Raw genomic sequence first — 12739 nt, forward strand, 5'->3', positions numbered from 1 at the left:
TGTTGATTTGGGGTGGAGAGTTCTGTAGATGTCTATTAGGTCCGCTTGGTTCAGAGCTGAGTTAAATTCCTGGATATCCTTGTTGACTTTCTGTCTTGTTGATCTGTCTAATGTTGATAGTGGGGTGTTAAAGTCTCCCCTTATTATTGTGTGGTTATCTAAGTCTCTTTGTAAGTCACTCAGGACTTGCTGTATGAATCTGGGTGCTGCTGTATTGGGTCCATATATATTTAGGATACTTAGCTCTTCTTGTTGAATTGATCCCTTTAACATTATGTAGTGGCCTTCTTTGTGTCTTTTGATCTTTGTTGGTTTAAAGTCTTTTTTTATCAGAGACGAAGATTGCAACCCCTGACTTTTTTTGTTTTCCATTTGCTTCATAGATCTTCCTCCATCCTTTCATTTTGAGCCTATGTGTGTCTCTGCTCATGAGATAGGTTTCCTGAATACAGCACACTGATGGGTCTTGACTCTTTATCCAATTTGCCATTCTGTGTCTTTTAATTGGAGAATTTAGTCTATTTATATTCAAAGTTAATATAGTTATGTGTGAATCTGATCCTGTCATTATGGTGTTAGCTGATTATTTGCTCATTAGTTGATGCAGTTTCTTCCTAGCCTTGACAGTCTTTACAATTTGGGATGATTTTGCAGTGGCTGGTACCGATTGTTCCTTTCCATGTTTAGTGCTTCCTTCAGGAGCTCTTTTAGAGCAGGCCTGGTGGTGATAAAATCTCTCAGCATTTGCTTGTCTGTAAAGTATTTTATTTCTCCTTCACTTATGAAGCTTAGTTTGGCTGGAAATGAAATTCTAGGTTGAAAATTCTTTTATTTAAGAACGTAGAATATTGGCCCCCACTCTTTTCTGGCTTGTAGAGTTTCTGCCGAGAGATCTGCTGTTAGTCCAATGGGCTTCCCTTTGTGCATAACCCGACCATTCTCTCTGTCTGCCCTGAACATTTTTTCTTTGATTTCAACTTTGGTGATTCTGACAATTATGTGTCTTGGAGTTACTCGTCTCGAGGCATTCTTTGTGGCATTCTTTGTGGCATTCTCTGTATTTCCTGAATCTGAATGTTGGCCTGTCGTGCTAGATTAGGGAAGTTCTCCTGGATAATATCCTACAGAGTTTTCCAACTTGGTTCCATTCTCCCCGTCACTTTCAGGTACACCAATCAGACGTAGATTTGTTCTTTTCACATAGTCCCATATTTCTTGTAGGCTTTTTTTCGTTTCTTTTTCTTCTTTTTTCTCTAAACTTCCCTTCTTACTTCGTTTAATTCATTTCATCTTCCATCACTGATACCTTTTCTTCCAGTTGATTGCATCAGCTCCTGAGTCTTCTGCATTCTTCAAGTAGTTCTCGAGCCTTGGCTTTCATCTCCATCAACTCCTTTAGGCACTTCTCTGTATTGGTTATTCTAGTTATACATTCGTCTAAATTTTTTCAAAGTTTTTATCTTTTTGCCTTCAGTTTGAATTTCCTCCTGTAGCTCAGAGTAGTTTGATCATCTGAAGCCTTCTTCTCTCAACTCGTCAAAGTCATTCTTGATCCAGCTTTGTTCCATTGCTGGTGAGGAACTGTGTTCCTTTGGAGTAGGAGTGGCACTCTGATTTTTAGAGTTTCCAGTTTTTCTGCTCTGTTTTTTCCCCATCTTTGTGGTTTTATCTACTTTTGGTCTTTGATGATGGTGATGTACAGATGGGTTTTTGGTGTGGATGTCCTTTCTGTTTGTTAGTTTTCCTTCTAACTGACAGGACCCTCAGCTGCAGGTCTGTTGGAGTTTTCTAGAGGTCCACTCCAGGACCTGTCTGCCTGGGTATCAGCAGCGGTGGCTGCAGAACAGCAGATTTTCGTAAACCGCGAATGCTGCTCTCTGAACGTTCCTCTGGAAGTTTTGTCTCAGAGGAGTACCCGGCCATGGGAGGTGTCAGTCTGCCTCTACTGGGGAGTGCCTCCCTGTTAGGCTGCTCGGGTGTCGGGGTCTGGGACCCACTTGAGGAGGCAGTCTGCCCATTCTCAGATCTCCAGCTTTGTGCTGGGAGAACCACTGCTCTCTTCAAATCTGTCAGACAGGAATCTTTAAGTCTGCAGAGGCTACTGCTGTCTTTTTGTTTGTCTGTGCCCTTCCCCCAGAGGTGGAGCCTACAGAGGCAGGCAGGCCTCCTTGAGCTGTGGTGGGCTCCACCCAGTTTGAGCTTCCCGGCTGATTTGTTTACCTAAGCAAGCCTGGGCAATGGCGGGCACCACTCCCCCAGCCTCGCTGACGCCTTGTAGTTTGATATCAGACTGCTGTGCAGGCAATCAGTGAGACTCCATGGGTGTAGGACCCTCCGAGCCATGTGCGGGATATAATCTCCTGGTGGGCCTTATTTTAAGCCCGTTGCAAAAGTGCAGTATTAGGGTGGGAGTGACACGATTTTCCAGGTGCCATCTGTCACCCCTTTCTTTGACTAGGAAATGGAACTCCCTGACCCTTTGCACTTCCCGAGTGAGACAATACCTCATCCTGCTTTGGCTCATGCATGGTGCGCTGCACCCACTGTCTGGCACTCCCTAGTGAGATGAACCTGGTACCTCAGATGGAAATGCAGAAATCACCTGTCTTCTGCATAGCTCATGCTGGGAGCTGTAGACCGGAGCTGTTCCTATTCAGCCATCTTGGCTGCCACCCCGAAAATTCTTTTCTTTAAGAATGTTGAATATTGACCCCCACTCTCTTCTGGCTTGTAGAGTTTCTTATGAGAGATCAGCTGTTAGTCTGATGGGCTTCCCTATGTGGGTAACCCGACCTTTCTCTCTGGGTGCCCTTAAGATTTTTTCCACAATGGTTGAACTAGTTTACAGTCCCACCAACAGTGTCAAAGTGTTCCTATTTCTCCACATCCTCTCCAGCACCTGTTGTTTCCTGACTTTTTAATGATTGCCATTCTAACTGGTGTGAGATGTTATCTCATTGTGGTTTTGATTTGCATTTCTCTGATGGCCAGTGATGGTGAGCATTTTTTCATGTGTTTTTTGGCTGCATAAATGTCTTCTTTTGAGAAGTGTCTGTTCATGTCCTTTGCCCACTTTTTGATGGGGTTGTTTGTTTTTTTCTTGTAAATTTGTTTGAGTTCATTGTAGATTCTGGATATTAGCCCTTTGTCAGATGAGTAGGTTGCAAAAATTTTCTCCCATTTTGTAGGTTGCCTGTTCACTCTGATGGTAGTTTAACCATTGTGGAAGTCAGTGTGGCGATTCCTCAGGGATCTAGAACTAGAAATACCATTTGACCCAGCCATCCCATTACTGGGTATATACCCAAAAGACTATAAATCATGCTGCTATAAAGACACAGGCACACATATGTTTATTGCGGCACTATTCACAATAGCAAAGACTTGGAACCAACCCAAATGTCCAACAATGATAGACTGGATTAAGAAAATGTGGCACTTATACACCATGGAATACTATGCAGCCATAAAAAATGATGAGCTCATGTCCTTTGTAGGGACATGGATGAAACTGGAAATCATCATTCTCAGTAAACTATCGCAAGAACAAAAAACCCAACAGCGCATATTCTCACTCATAGGTGGGAATTGAACCATGAGAACACATGGACACAGGAAGGGGAACATCACACTCTGGGGACTGTTGTGGGGTCGGGGGAGGGAGGAGGGATAGCGTTGGGAGATATACCTAATGCTAGATGACGAGTTGGTGGGTGCAGCGCACCAGCATGGCACATGTATACATATGTAACTAACCTGCACATTGTACACATGTACCCTAAAACTTAAAGTATAATAATAATAATAAATAAATAAATAAATAAATATATAAATAATAATAAATAAATATATATAATAAATAAATATATATATATTATTATATATATAATATATATTATATTAATATATATTATAATATATAATAATATATTATAATATATATTATATTAATATATATTAAGATATATATTAATATATATATTATATATGTATATACAAATATATATATTTATATATATTTATATATATATAAATATTTATATTTATATATATTTATTTATATATATATAAAGATTTTTTCCTTCATTTCAACTTTGGTGAATCTAACAATTGTGTCTTGGAGTTGCTGTTCTCGAGGAATATCTTTGTGGCGTTCTCTGTATTTCCTGAATTTGAATGTTGGCCTGCTTTGCTAGATTGGGGAAGTTCTCCTGGATAATATCCTGCAGAGTGTTTTCCAGCTTGGTTCTGTTCTCCCCGTCACTTTCAGGTACACCAGTGAGACGTAAATTTGCTCTTTACACATAGTACCATATTTCTTGGAGGCTTTGTTCATTTCTTTTTATTATTTTTTCTCTAAACTTCTCTTCACTCTTCATTTCATTCATCTTCTATCACTGATACCCTTTCTTCCAGTTGATTGCATCTGTTACTGAGGCTTCTGCATTCGTCACATAGTTCATGTGCCATAGTTTTCAGCTCCATCATGTCCTTTAAGGACTTCTCTACATTGATTATTCTGGTTATCCATTTGTCTAATTTTTTTTTCAGTTTTTAACTTCTCTGCCGTTGGTTTGAACTTCCTCCTTTAACTTGGAGTACTTTGATCTTCTGAAGCCTTCCTCTCTCAATTTGTGAAAGTCATTCTCTGCCCAGCTTTGTTCCATTGCTGGTGAGGAGCTGCATTCCTTTGGAGGAGGAGAGGTGCTCTGATTCTTAGAGTTTTCAGTTTTTCTTCTCTGTTTTTTCCCCATCTTTGTGCTTTTATCTACCTTTGGTCTTTGATGATGGTGACGTATAGATGGGTTTTGGTGTGGATGTCCTTTCTGTTTGTTATTTTTCCTTCTAACAGTAAGGACCCTCAGCTGCAGGTCTGTTGGAGTTTGCTGGAGGTCCACTTCAGACCCTGTTTGCCTGGGTATCAGCAGTGGAGGCTGCAGAACAGCAGATATTGGTGTATTGAAAATGCTGCTGCCTGATCATTCCTCTGGAAATTTTGTCTCAGAGGAGTACCCAGCCATGTGAGGTGTCAGTCTGCCTCTACTTGGGGGTGCCTCCCAGTTAGGCTATTCAGGAGTCAGGGACCCACTTGAGGAGGCAGTCTGTCCATTCTCAGACATCAAGCTGAGTGCCGGGAGAACCACTACTGTCTTCAAATCTGTGGGACAGGGACATTTAAATCTTCAGAGGTTATTGCTGTCTTTTGTTTGTCTGTGCCCTGCCCCCAGAGGTGGAGCCTACAGAGGCAGGCAGGCCTCCTTGAGCTGGGGTGGGCTCCTCCCAATTCGAGCTTCCCAGACACTTTGTTTACCTACTCAAGCCTGAGCAATTGTGGGCGCCCGTCCCCCAGCCTCACTGCCACCTTACAGTTTGATCTCAGACTGATGTGCTAGCAATGAGCGAGGCTCCATGGGCATAGGACCTTCCGGGCCAGGTGCGGGATATAATCTCCCGGTGTGCCGTTTGTGAAGCCCATTGGAAAAGTGCAGTATTAGGGTGGGAGTGACCCGATTTTCCAGGTGCTGTCTGTCACCCCTTTCTTTGACTAGGAAAGGGAATTCCCTGAACTCTTGCATTTCCCGGGTGAGATGATGCCTCGCCCTGCTTTGGCTCATGCACAGTGCACTGCATCCACTGTCCTGCACCCACTGTCCAGCACTCCCCAGTGAGACGAGCCCAGTACCTCAGTTGGAAATGCAGAAATCACCCATCTTCTGCATCACTCACGCTGGGAGCTGTAGACTGGATCTGTCCCTATTCGGCCATCTTGGCTCCACCTAGTCTTCTGTTTTCTAGATTTTTCAGTACACTTCTGTTTTCTAGATTAAGACATTCCTATGGAAAATTTTTCTCTCATTCCTTTTTTTTTTTTAGCACAAAAGACATCCTTAAAAAAATCCTGTTTTTTTAAGATTTTCTACTTATCTTTGGTTTTTTAGTGATAAGTGGTTTGAAAATGAACTGCATTCATATAGTTTTCTTCACATTTCTTGTGCTTGAGGTTATTTGAGATTCTTAAAACTGTGGGTTTATTGTTTTCATCAATTTTGTATTTTTTCCTACTATTATTTCTTCAATTTTCTGGGGCTTTTCTAGCTTTTGTTTTGTTTTGTTTATTCTCCTTTGGGTATTCCAATAACATGTAAGTAATACTATAAAAGTTGTTCTACAGCTCACTGATCTTTTTTTTTTTTTAATGTGTACTTTCTTTCTGTGATTTATGCTGGTTGGTTTCTACTGTGTTCGCAGGGTTGGCCTGGTGTGACTCTGTGGCTTTCTTGAGACATTTGAATAGTACCGAATTTCATCTAAAAATTTTAACCGACACACTATGTTTACTTATGTTTGAAGGAAAGCTCTTGGCTGTTCCTCTTTTTTCTGCCTCACTCTTACCAATGTAGATGACAGAGCCTTGCAGACTCATCTAAGCCTTGTAAGACTCCATACCACGTTTAAAAAAATCATAACTGCTTTTTTGGTTACATATGATCTAGCTTTAAATTTTTGTTTAAAGTAGGAAAGATTTTTTGTTCCCACTTAATGCTATTGAATAGGTATATTTGTGTTGCTGCTTACTTGATGACTAATAATTATAGTTGGCCATGAAGCAAAAATCACATATTTCTAAATTACCCTTTCAAAGGATTCATTAAGTTGCCTGTAAATCACAATGTAGACCAAAGTATTTATGCAGTACTTTAGAGACTCTCAATAATGACAAATATCCAGGTTTATCTCTAGTAGAAAAGAACAGTTGAGTACCAAATAGTTTGCATTTTATCACCTAATGTGCTTCAAAAATAAAATTTTAATCATGAGAATTACACTCAGAGCAGTGAGAGGCGTTTAGGATGTGAAAGTGAGAAAACAAGATTTTGTGAATGTAGTCTTGGGATTACTCACTGTGTGTGTTTCAGCCACTTCCCCTCTCCCTTTCCTTTCATCACTTTCTTCTCCTTGATTTTGCATTGATTTTTGTATATTTATAATGGAATTTCCCAGTGTCATATTGTCTCAACAGCACATTATGAAACAAGTACTTTTAAATTTACATTCAAACACAGAGAAGTAGAGGTTCTTCTTGGAAAGTAGGAGTTCTTCTTTGAATGAACCCTACATTGCCTTTAGGGGGTGGTCATTATGTATAATTTTTAAAAATTGCTAACATCTGAAGCTAGAATTCATTTTTTTGTATTAAGTCTAATACATTTTTTAACTTAAGTGTAGATTTTTTTAAATGCTCCGTAACGGTTTTATTTATACGGTTTTTGTCACTGCAATTTGATTGCTTCATTCATTGCTTTCTTTGTAATACCATTTCGTCCAAATATCATGCTTTCATTGGTTTCATGAACAGATTTATACTTTAGAGTGTGAGCAAGGATGTTCTGTTAAATAAATGGGAAAATTAACCCTCCCGAATTTATATTCTCATGTGGAAGTGAAGAGTATGTTTAATTTTGTAGCATTTCATCCAGCTTTGTCTCCATCCTTTGATACATGAGCAAATTACATGAGTCAAGAACACCACTGTGTTTTCTTAAATAACTTTTCAACTTCAGTAAGTCATGCAAGGATCAAATGTGAGAGAAATAGAGAACCTCAGGATCAACTCAAGTGTTTGGAAAAAGTACTGAAAAATGAGGTGGGGTAGTTTCCAATCTGACCTGCTCAACATTGAAAGGATCTTGTTTCTTAAGGAAGCCATGGAGTTTTATCAGCTTAAAAGTGAGTGGTTTGTAAAATGAAATTTTTTTCGTTTAAACTTACTTTTGAAACTTCCATTATTGTTCGTGGATTGTGATTTGTTAGAATAGTGATTATTTAGTTTTTATGAGATGTTTCTTGTATTTTTATTTATTTTTTTAAGGCAGAGTCTTGCTCTGCTGCCCAGGCTGGAGTACAGTGGCTCAATCTCAGTTCACTGCAACCTCCACCTCCTAGGTTCAAGCGATTCTCCTGACTCAGCCTCCTGAGTAGCTGGGATTACAGGCGCCTCCCACCACACCCAGCTAATTTTTGTATTTTTAGTAGAAATGGGGTTTCACCATGTTGGCCAGGCTTGTCTCAAACTCCTGACCTCAAGTGATCCACCCGCCTCAGCCTCCCAAAGTGCTGGGATTACAGGTGTGAGCCACCGTGTCTGGCCTGTTTCTTGTATTTGATGATGAAAATCTGTTATTGACAGGCACTAGGCCTGTTTCTTTTGTTTTATCATGAAAATCGGTTATTGACAGTAACAGGATGGCGGCTCAGGTTAGCAACAAGGTGTTAGAAAAGCAGCAGTAAAATTTTGGTTCTCAAAACATTTGATGTCTTATTCATTTTTTTGAACATGGGTTTTGCTAAAAAAAGACCAGTCATTTTGAAACTTGATTTTATTGTCATGTTCTTATTTTGAAATTCATCTAATTGTTTGTACGAATTGGCAGCCGTATGTGGGAAATTTCGGTTTTGCATATTTTCAGATTATTTTCATTTTTACATCAGAGATTTTGAACAGATGCTATACGAAAGTATTCATTTATTTATTCAACAAAATTTAGTGCTGGTTATATTGCAAGCACTTAGTGAACTTCATGCTGTACGTGCCTCAGATACTTTTGTGAATGTAATGGCAACATCAAAAACTTTGCCCTTATGCACCTTATAAACCTTTAATTTCAAGGCATGTTGATGAGTGGGCATCTGCTATAACATACTTTCATGGTCATTTAATTCACCATTATTTGGGTATACCTTGTAGTAAAGCTGATTATTAAAAACTGGAAGATATTTAACACATCTTCATCTTGACTTTTTCCTTAACATATGTAGATCAAGGGAATCACGAGAATCAATTTTAGGGATAGTTATAAAAATCTTAACTTTGCAGCTATAACTTTGTCCTCGATGTAATAACTGGAAAAAATAATTTACGTTTCAAAGGCTTTAATTTTTGCATTTTTTTGAAAAGGAGTCTTCACCGAGATTCTTTAAAAATTCTTGCTCTGTCCTACAGTAGAGACTGATAGACTCATGGATATGGTCCTCTAGTGGATCTGTACCACCTCAGTTCTCTGATTGTCGCCCTCCTGTGGTGAAAAGTAAGGCTTATTTTCATTTCATGTCTAGGATGTAGTATGTTCTTGTTGGGAAAAAATGATGTTGCTGAGAAATAAGTGCCTTCAGTATCACTATGCGTCACTTAATAAATATAACTAATATCTACTTTTAACAATTGCTGCAATTTGATCCTTAAACAGCCATCTTTAAATTATACTTTTTCTTTGGTTAAAGAAAAGTAATTATAATAGACATTATTTTTATATAATTTTCTTATGTGGACAGCCATTCTTAGAACTAAAACTTTCAGATGTTTATATTACAGTACAATTATTATTTATTATTATTAATGTCATCTCTTTTCTTCTGTAGCCAAATGTAATCAACTCTCTTCCTTTTACTTCCTTTTTTGAATCAAAATGTTACACTTATACAAGCAAGAGCAATAGCTCTATATCTGGATCACTGCAGTGCCTAGAAGATACAACAGCACAATTTACAAATCCAAATTTCCAGGAAGTCTCTGCACACACCTCTAGTACAAAAGATGCTTCAAAGACTAGAGGGTCAGAGGGCAAAAAGAGGCAATATTCAACTCCCAGCTCAGGTCAAAAGGGAAGAAAGCCTGGTGTTGGAAGAAATCCAAGAATGACTGTGTCTGCAACTCGCTCCTTTCTGTAAAGTATTCATGGTGTTTTAGTTAAAATATTTGTTCTTATGGTGGTCAATAATATTAATAGTTATGGTTTGTAAAAGAATTTATTCTTTACTTATAATTAATGGATCAGTCTAAATTATTATATGTTTAGTTGCTATAGTAAGATGATGTCAAATATTTGTTGCCTGTTAAATGTTTCTGGGATCTTTGCTTTATTTTTGTATTATGATCTGTGCTTCCAAGGTTGAGCTGTAATTTATTATTTATACAAATGTAGAATAAAGCTTAAGTTTGGGGAGAAAAATAAAAGCTAGCGTTTTCCTTTCAGCTCTATAGAACAGTCATTCATTTCTATAAATGTTCTTTATGTAGCTTTCCTAGTTCCACATTTAAAAACATAAATATGGGGATCTACACAGGACTCAGAAAATAATAGTTCTTGATTAATAATGCATTTATTATAAAGCTTGAAGTGTAAAGTAGAATTTTGCTCAGCCTACATATCTTTTATGGTCAGGCTGCTATAATTATGTAATACCCAGTTAAGTTTCAATTTCAGATAAACAAGGAATAATATTTTAGTATAAGGGTGTCCCAAATATTGCATGGGATATACTTACACTGAAAAAAGTATTTATCTGAAATGTAAAATTAACTGAGCATGCTATATTTTCTGTGGCAACCTGCTTTATAGAGAACTGAGTAAGTCAGCTAAATTTTAGAATACTTAATCCTAACCTGGTGTTCTAGGTCTTTCCTTTTTGTAATTATTATTATTATTTGGAGTCAGGGTCATGCTCGATCACCCAGGCTGGAGTGCAGTGGCACAATCACAGTGCCCTGCAGCCTTGAGCTTCTGGGCTCAAGTGATTATGGCACCTCTGCCTTTGCCTCCCAAGTAGCTAGTACCACAGGTACGTGGGTCAGCTAATTTTTTTTTTTTTTTTTTTTTTTTTGTAGAGACAGGGTTTCAGGGTGGTCTGGAACTCCTGGGCTCAAGCAATCCTCCCACCTCTGCCTTCAATTCCCAAATAGCTGAGACCACAGGCACACACCACCAGCATACCCAGCTTATTTTTTATCAGGTTGGTGCAATAGTAATTGCTGGTTTTGCCATTGAAAGTCATGGCAAAACCCGCAATTACTTTTTGCACCACCCTAATAACTTTTTGTGGAGACAGAGTCTTGCCCTGTAGTCTAGGCTGGTTTCCAACTCCTGGGTTTGAGTGACCCTCCTGCCTTGGCCTCTAAAAGTGCTGGGATTACAGATGGGAGCCACTGAACCGAGATACTTTGTATAATTTTTAACATAAACACAAATATTTTGAGAAATAGAAATGTTAAAACCCTTGGAGGAAAATGTATTGTAAAGTATACAATAGAAAAAAAATCAAACAAAATACAACAAATACAACAAAAAATTATCAAAATTTTCAGAGGAACAAAACAAAATCTAGTTTTACAATCTTCAGAATTCAATCCCATTATATCAAACATATAAAGAAACATATTCAAAGAAAAAGAAGGCAATCAATAGACACTGACCTCGAGATGACCCAGATGTTGGAATTAGTGTGGATTTTTAAAATCGTTATTGTAATTCTTACTAAAATCAAAACCCCAAAACACTTAAAATAAATGGATAGGAAGTCACAGCTGAGAAGAAGAAACTACAATAATAACAAAGGCTCAAGTGGGAATTCTAGAAGTGAAAAAGTTTTCGAAATTAAAAAATAATAATTAGTTGTGTTCAGGAGCAGCTTGGAGATGGTAAAGAGTCAATGAAACTTAAAATACAATTGAAATGATTCAATGTGAAAAATGTGAGCAGTCATAGGTTGGGGTGAGGGAGCTTTTCCTTTGATTAGTGCTTTTAGGTAATCTTGGTTTTGATAAGATTACTAGACTGATACATCAGGGGCATGCTAAGCCAGAGTTTATCTTGGTTTCAGTAGTACTTTAAACAAAACTCATGATATCCTTGTGTACAAGATGGAAGAAGAGTGGACCAGATGACAATATTTAGATGTGGTCATTCTTAACCTCCGTTGCTCTCCCAGTGGTCTAGCTGGGGTTTCTATAAAGTGGAATAGGAGGAATAGGGAAGGAGCCCTCACCTACTCTCTCCCCTTGTCCACTTGTCCTCCACTAGTGGATAAAGTCCAAGGGAACAGGCAAGTTATGTTAAATCTGTATCTTCTGTTGTCAAGATCTGTAATCAGTTCTGCTCGCTGTACTGGGGACAGGAACCAAGGGAACATGAGGGTGAACGAGTTGACATGGAGTCCAGGAACACACTGTGCCTACATTCAGAATGTTTGTGCCAGGAAAGCCAGTCAGCAGGCAGATGGTCTCAGATAACAAGCTAGTGTTGGGAAGCAAGATTCAGTCTCTCTCTTGAAGGCGGTGTTCCTCACTGTGTGGTTTGTATCACTTGCTTCAGAATGACCTAGAGTACTTGTTAAAATGCAAATTTTGAGTCCAATCCTCGACCTCCTAAGCCTGCGTCTCTACGGATGTGTCTCAGTAGTCAATATTGGAAAAGTGCAGGTTCCTAGGCGATGCTTATGCATATAGATTTGAACTGTTGTTTAAGGGTTAGGGAGCTGGCAAGAGCAAGGAATAGACCAAGCCCTTGGGTGGGAAGGCTCCATAACCTTGGCACTGTTAGCATTCTGGGCGGAACACGATTCTGCCACGTGCTTCACAGCATCCCTAGCCTCTACTCTCTAACACCATATTCCAGTTGTGAAAACCAAAAATGTAGACTATACTTTCAGGGATCATTTCTATAGTTCGTGAAAACCAAAAATGTCCCGAGAGGCAAAATAGTCAGCAGTGGGGAACCGGAACCACTGCTTTGTGGGATCACAGTGGTTACTTTGTTCCCAATCCTATGATCAGAACACACGATGAGAGAAAGTGCGGCTATTGGAACTGGAGTGCCAAGTTGAAGCTAGACCTACAAGCTCCCAAAGCTCCTTTGTAGGGCTGATCCCATGCCTCAGCTACCTAGCTTCTACAGATGCCATGTAA

The 12739-nt window shown here is 38.9% G+C and overlaps 1 pseudogene; it reads left to right on the forward strand.

The window, feature by feature from the left end:
* Positions 1-12467: 12467 nt before the first annotated feature.
* Positions 12468-12562, forward strand: LOC129530481 (uncharacterized; annotated as a pseudogene).
* Positions 12563-12739: the final 177 nt, after the last annotated feature.

Source organism: Gorilla gorilla, chromosome 22 (genome assembly GCF_029281585.2).
Source record: "Gorilla gorilla gorilla isolate KB3781 chromosome 22, NHGRI_mGorGor1-v2.1_pri, whole genome shotgun sequence".
NCBI classification, from domain to species: Eukaryota; Metazoa; Chordata; class Mammalia; order Primates; family Hominidae; genus Gorilla; species Gorilla gorilla.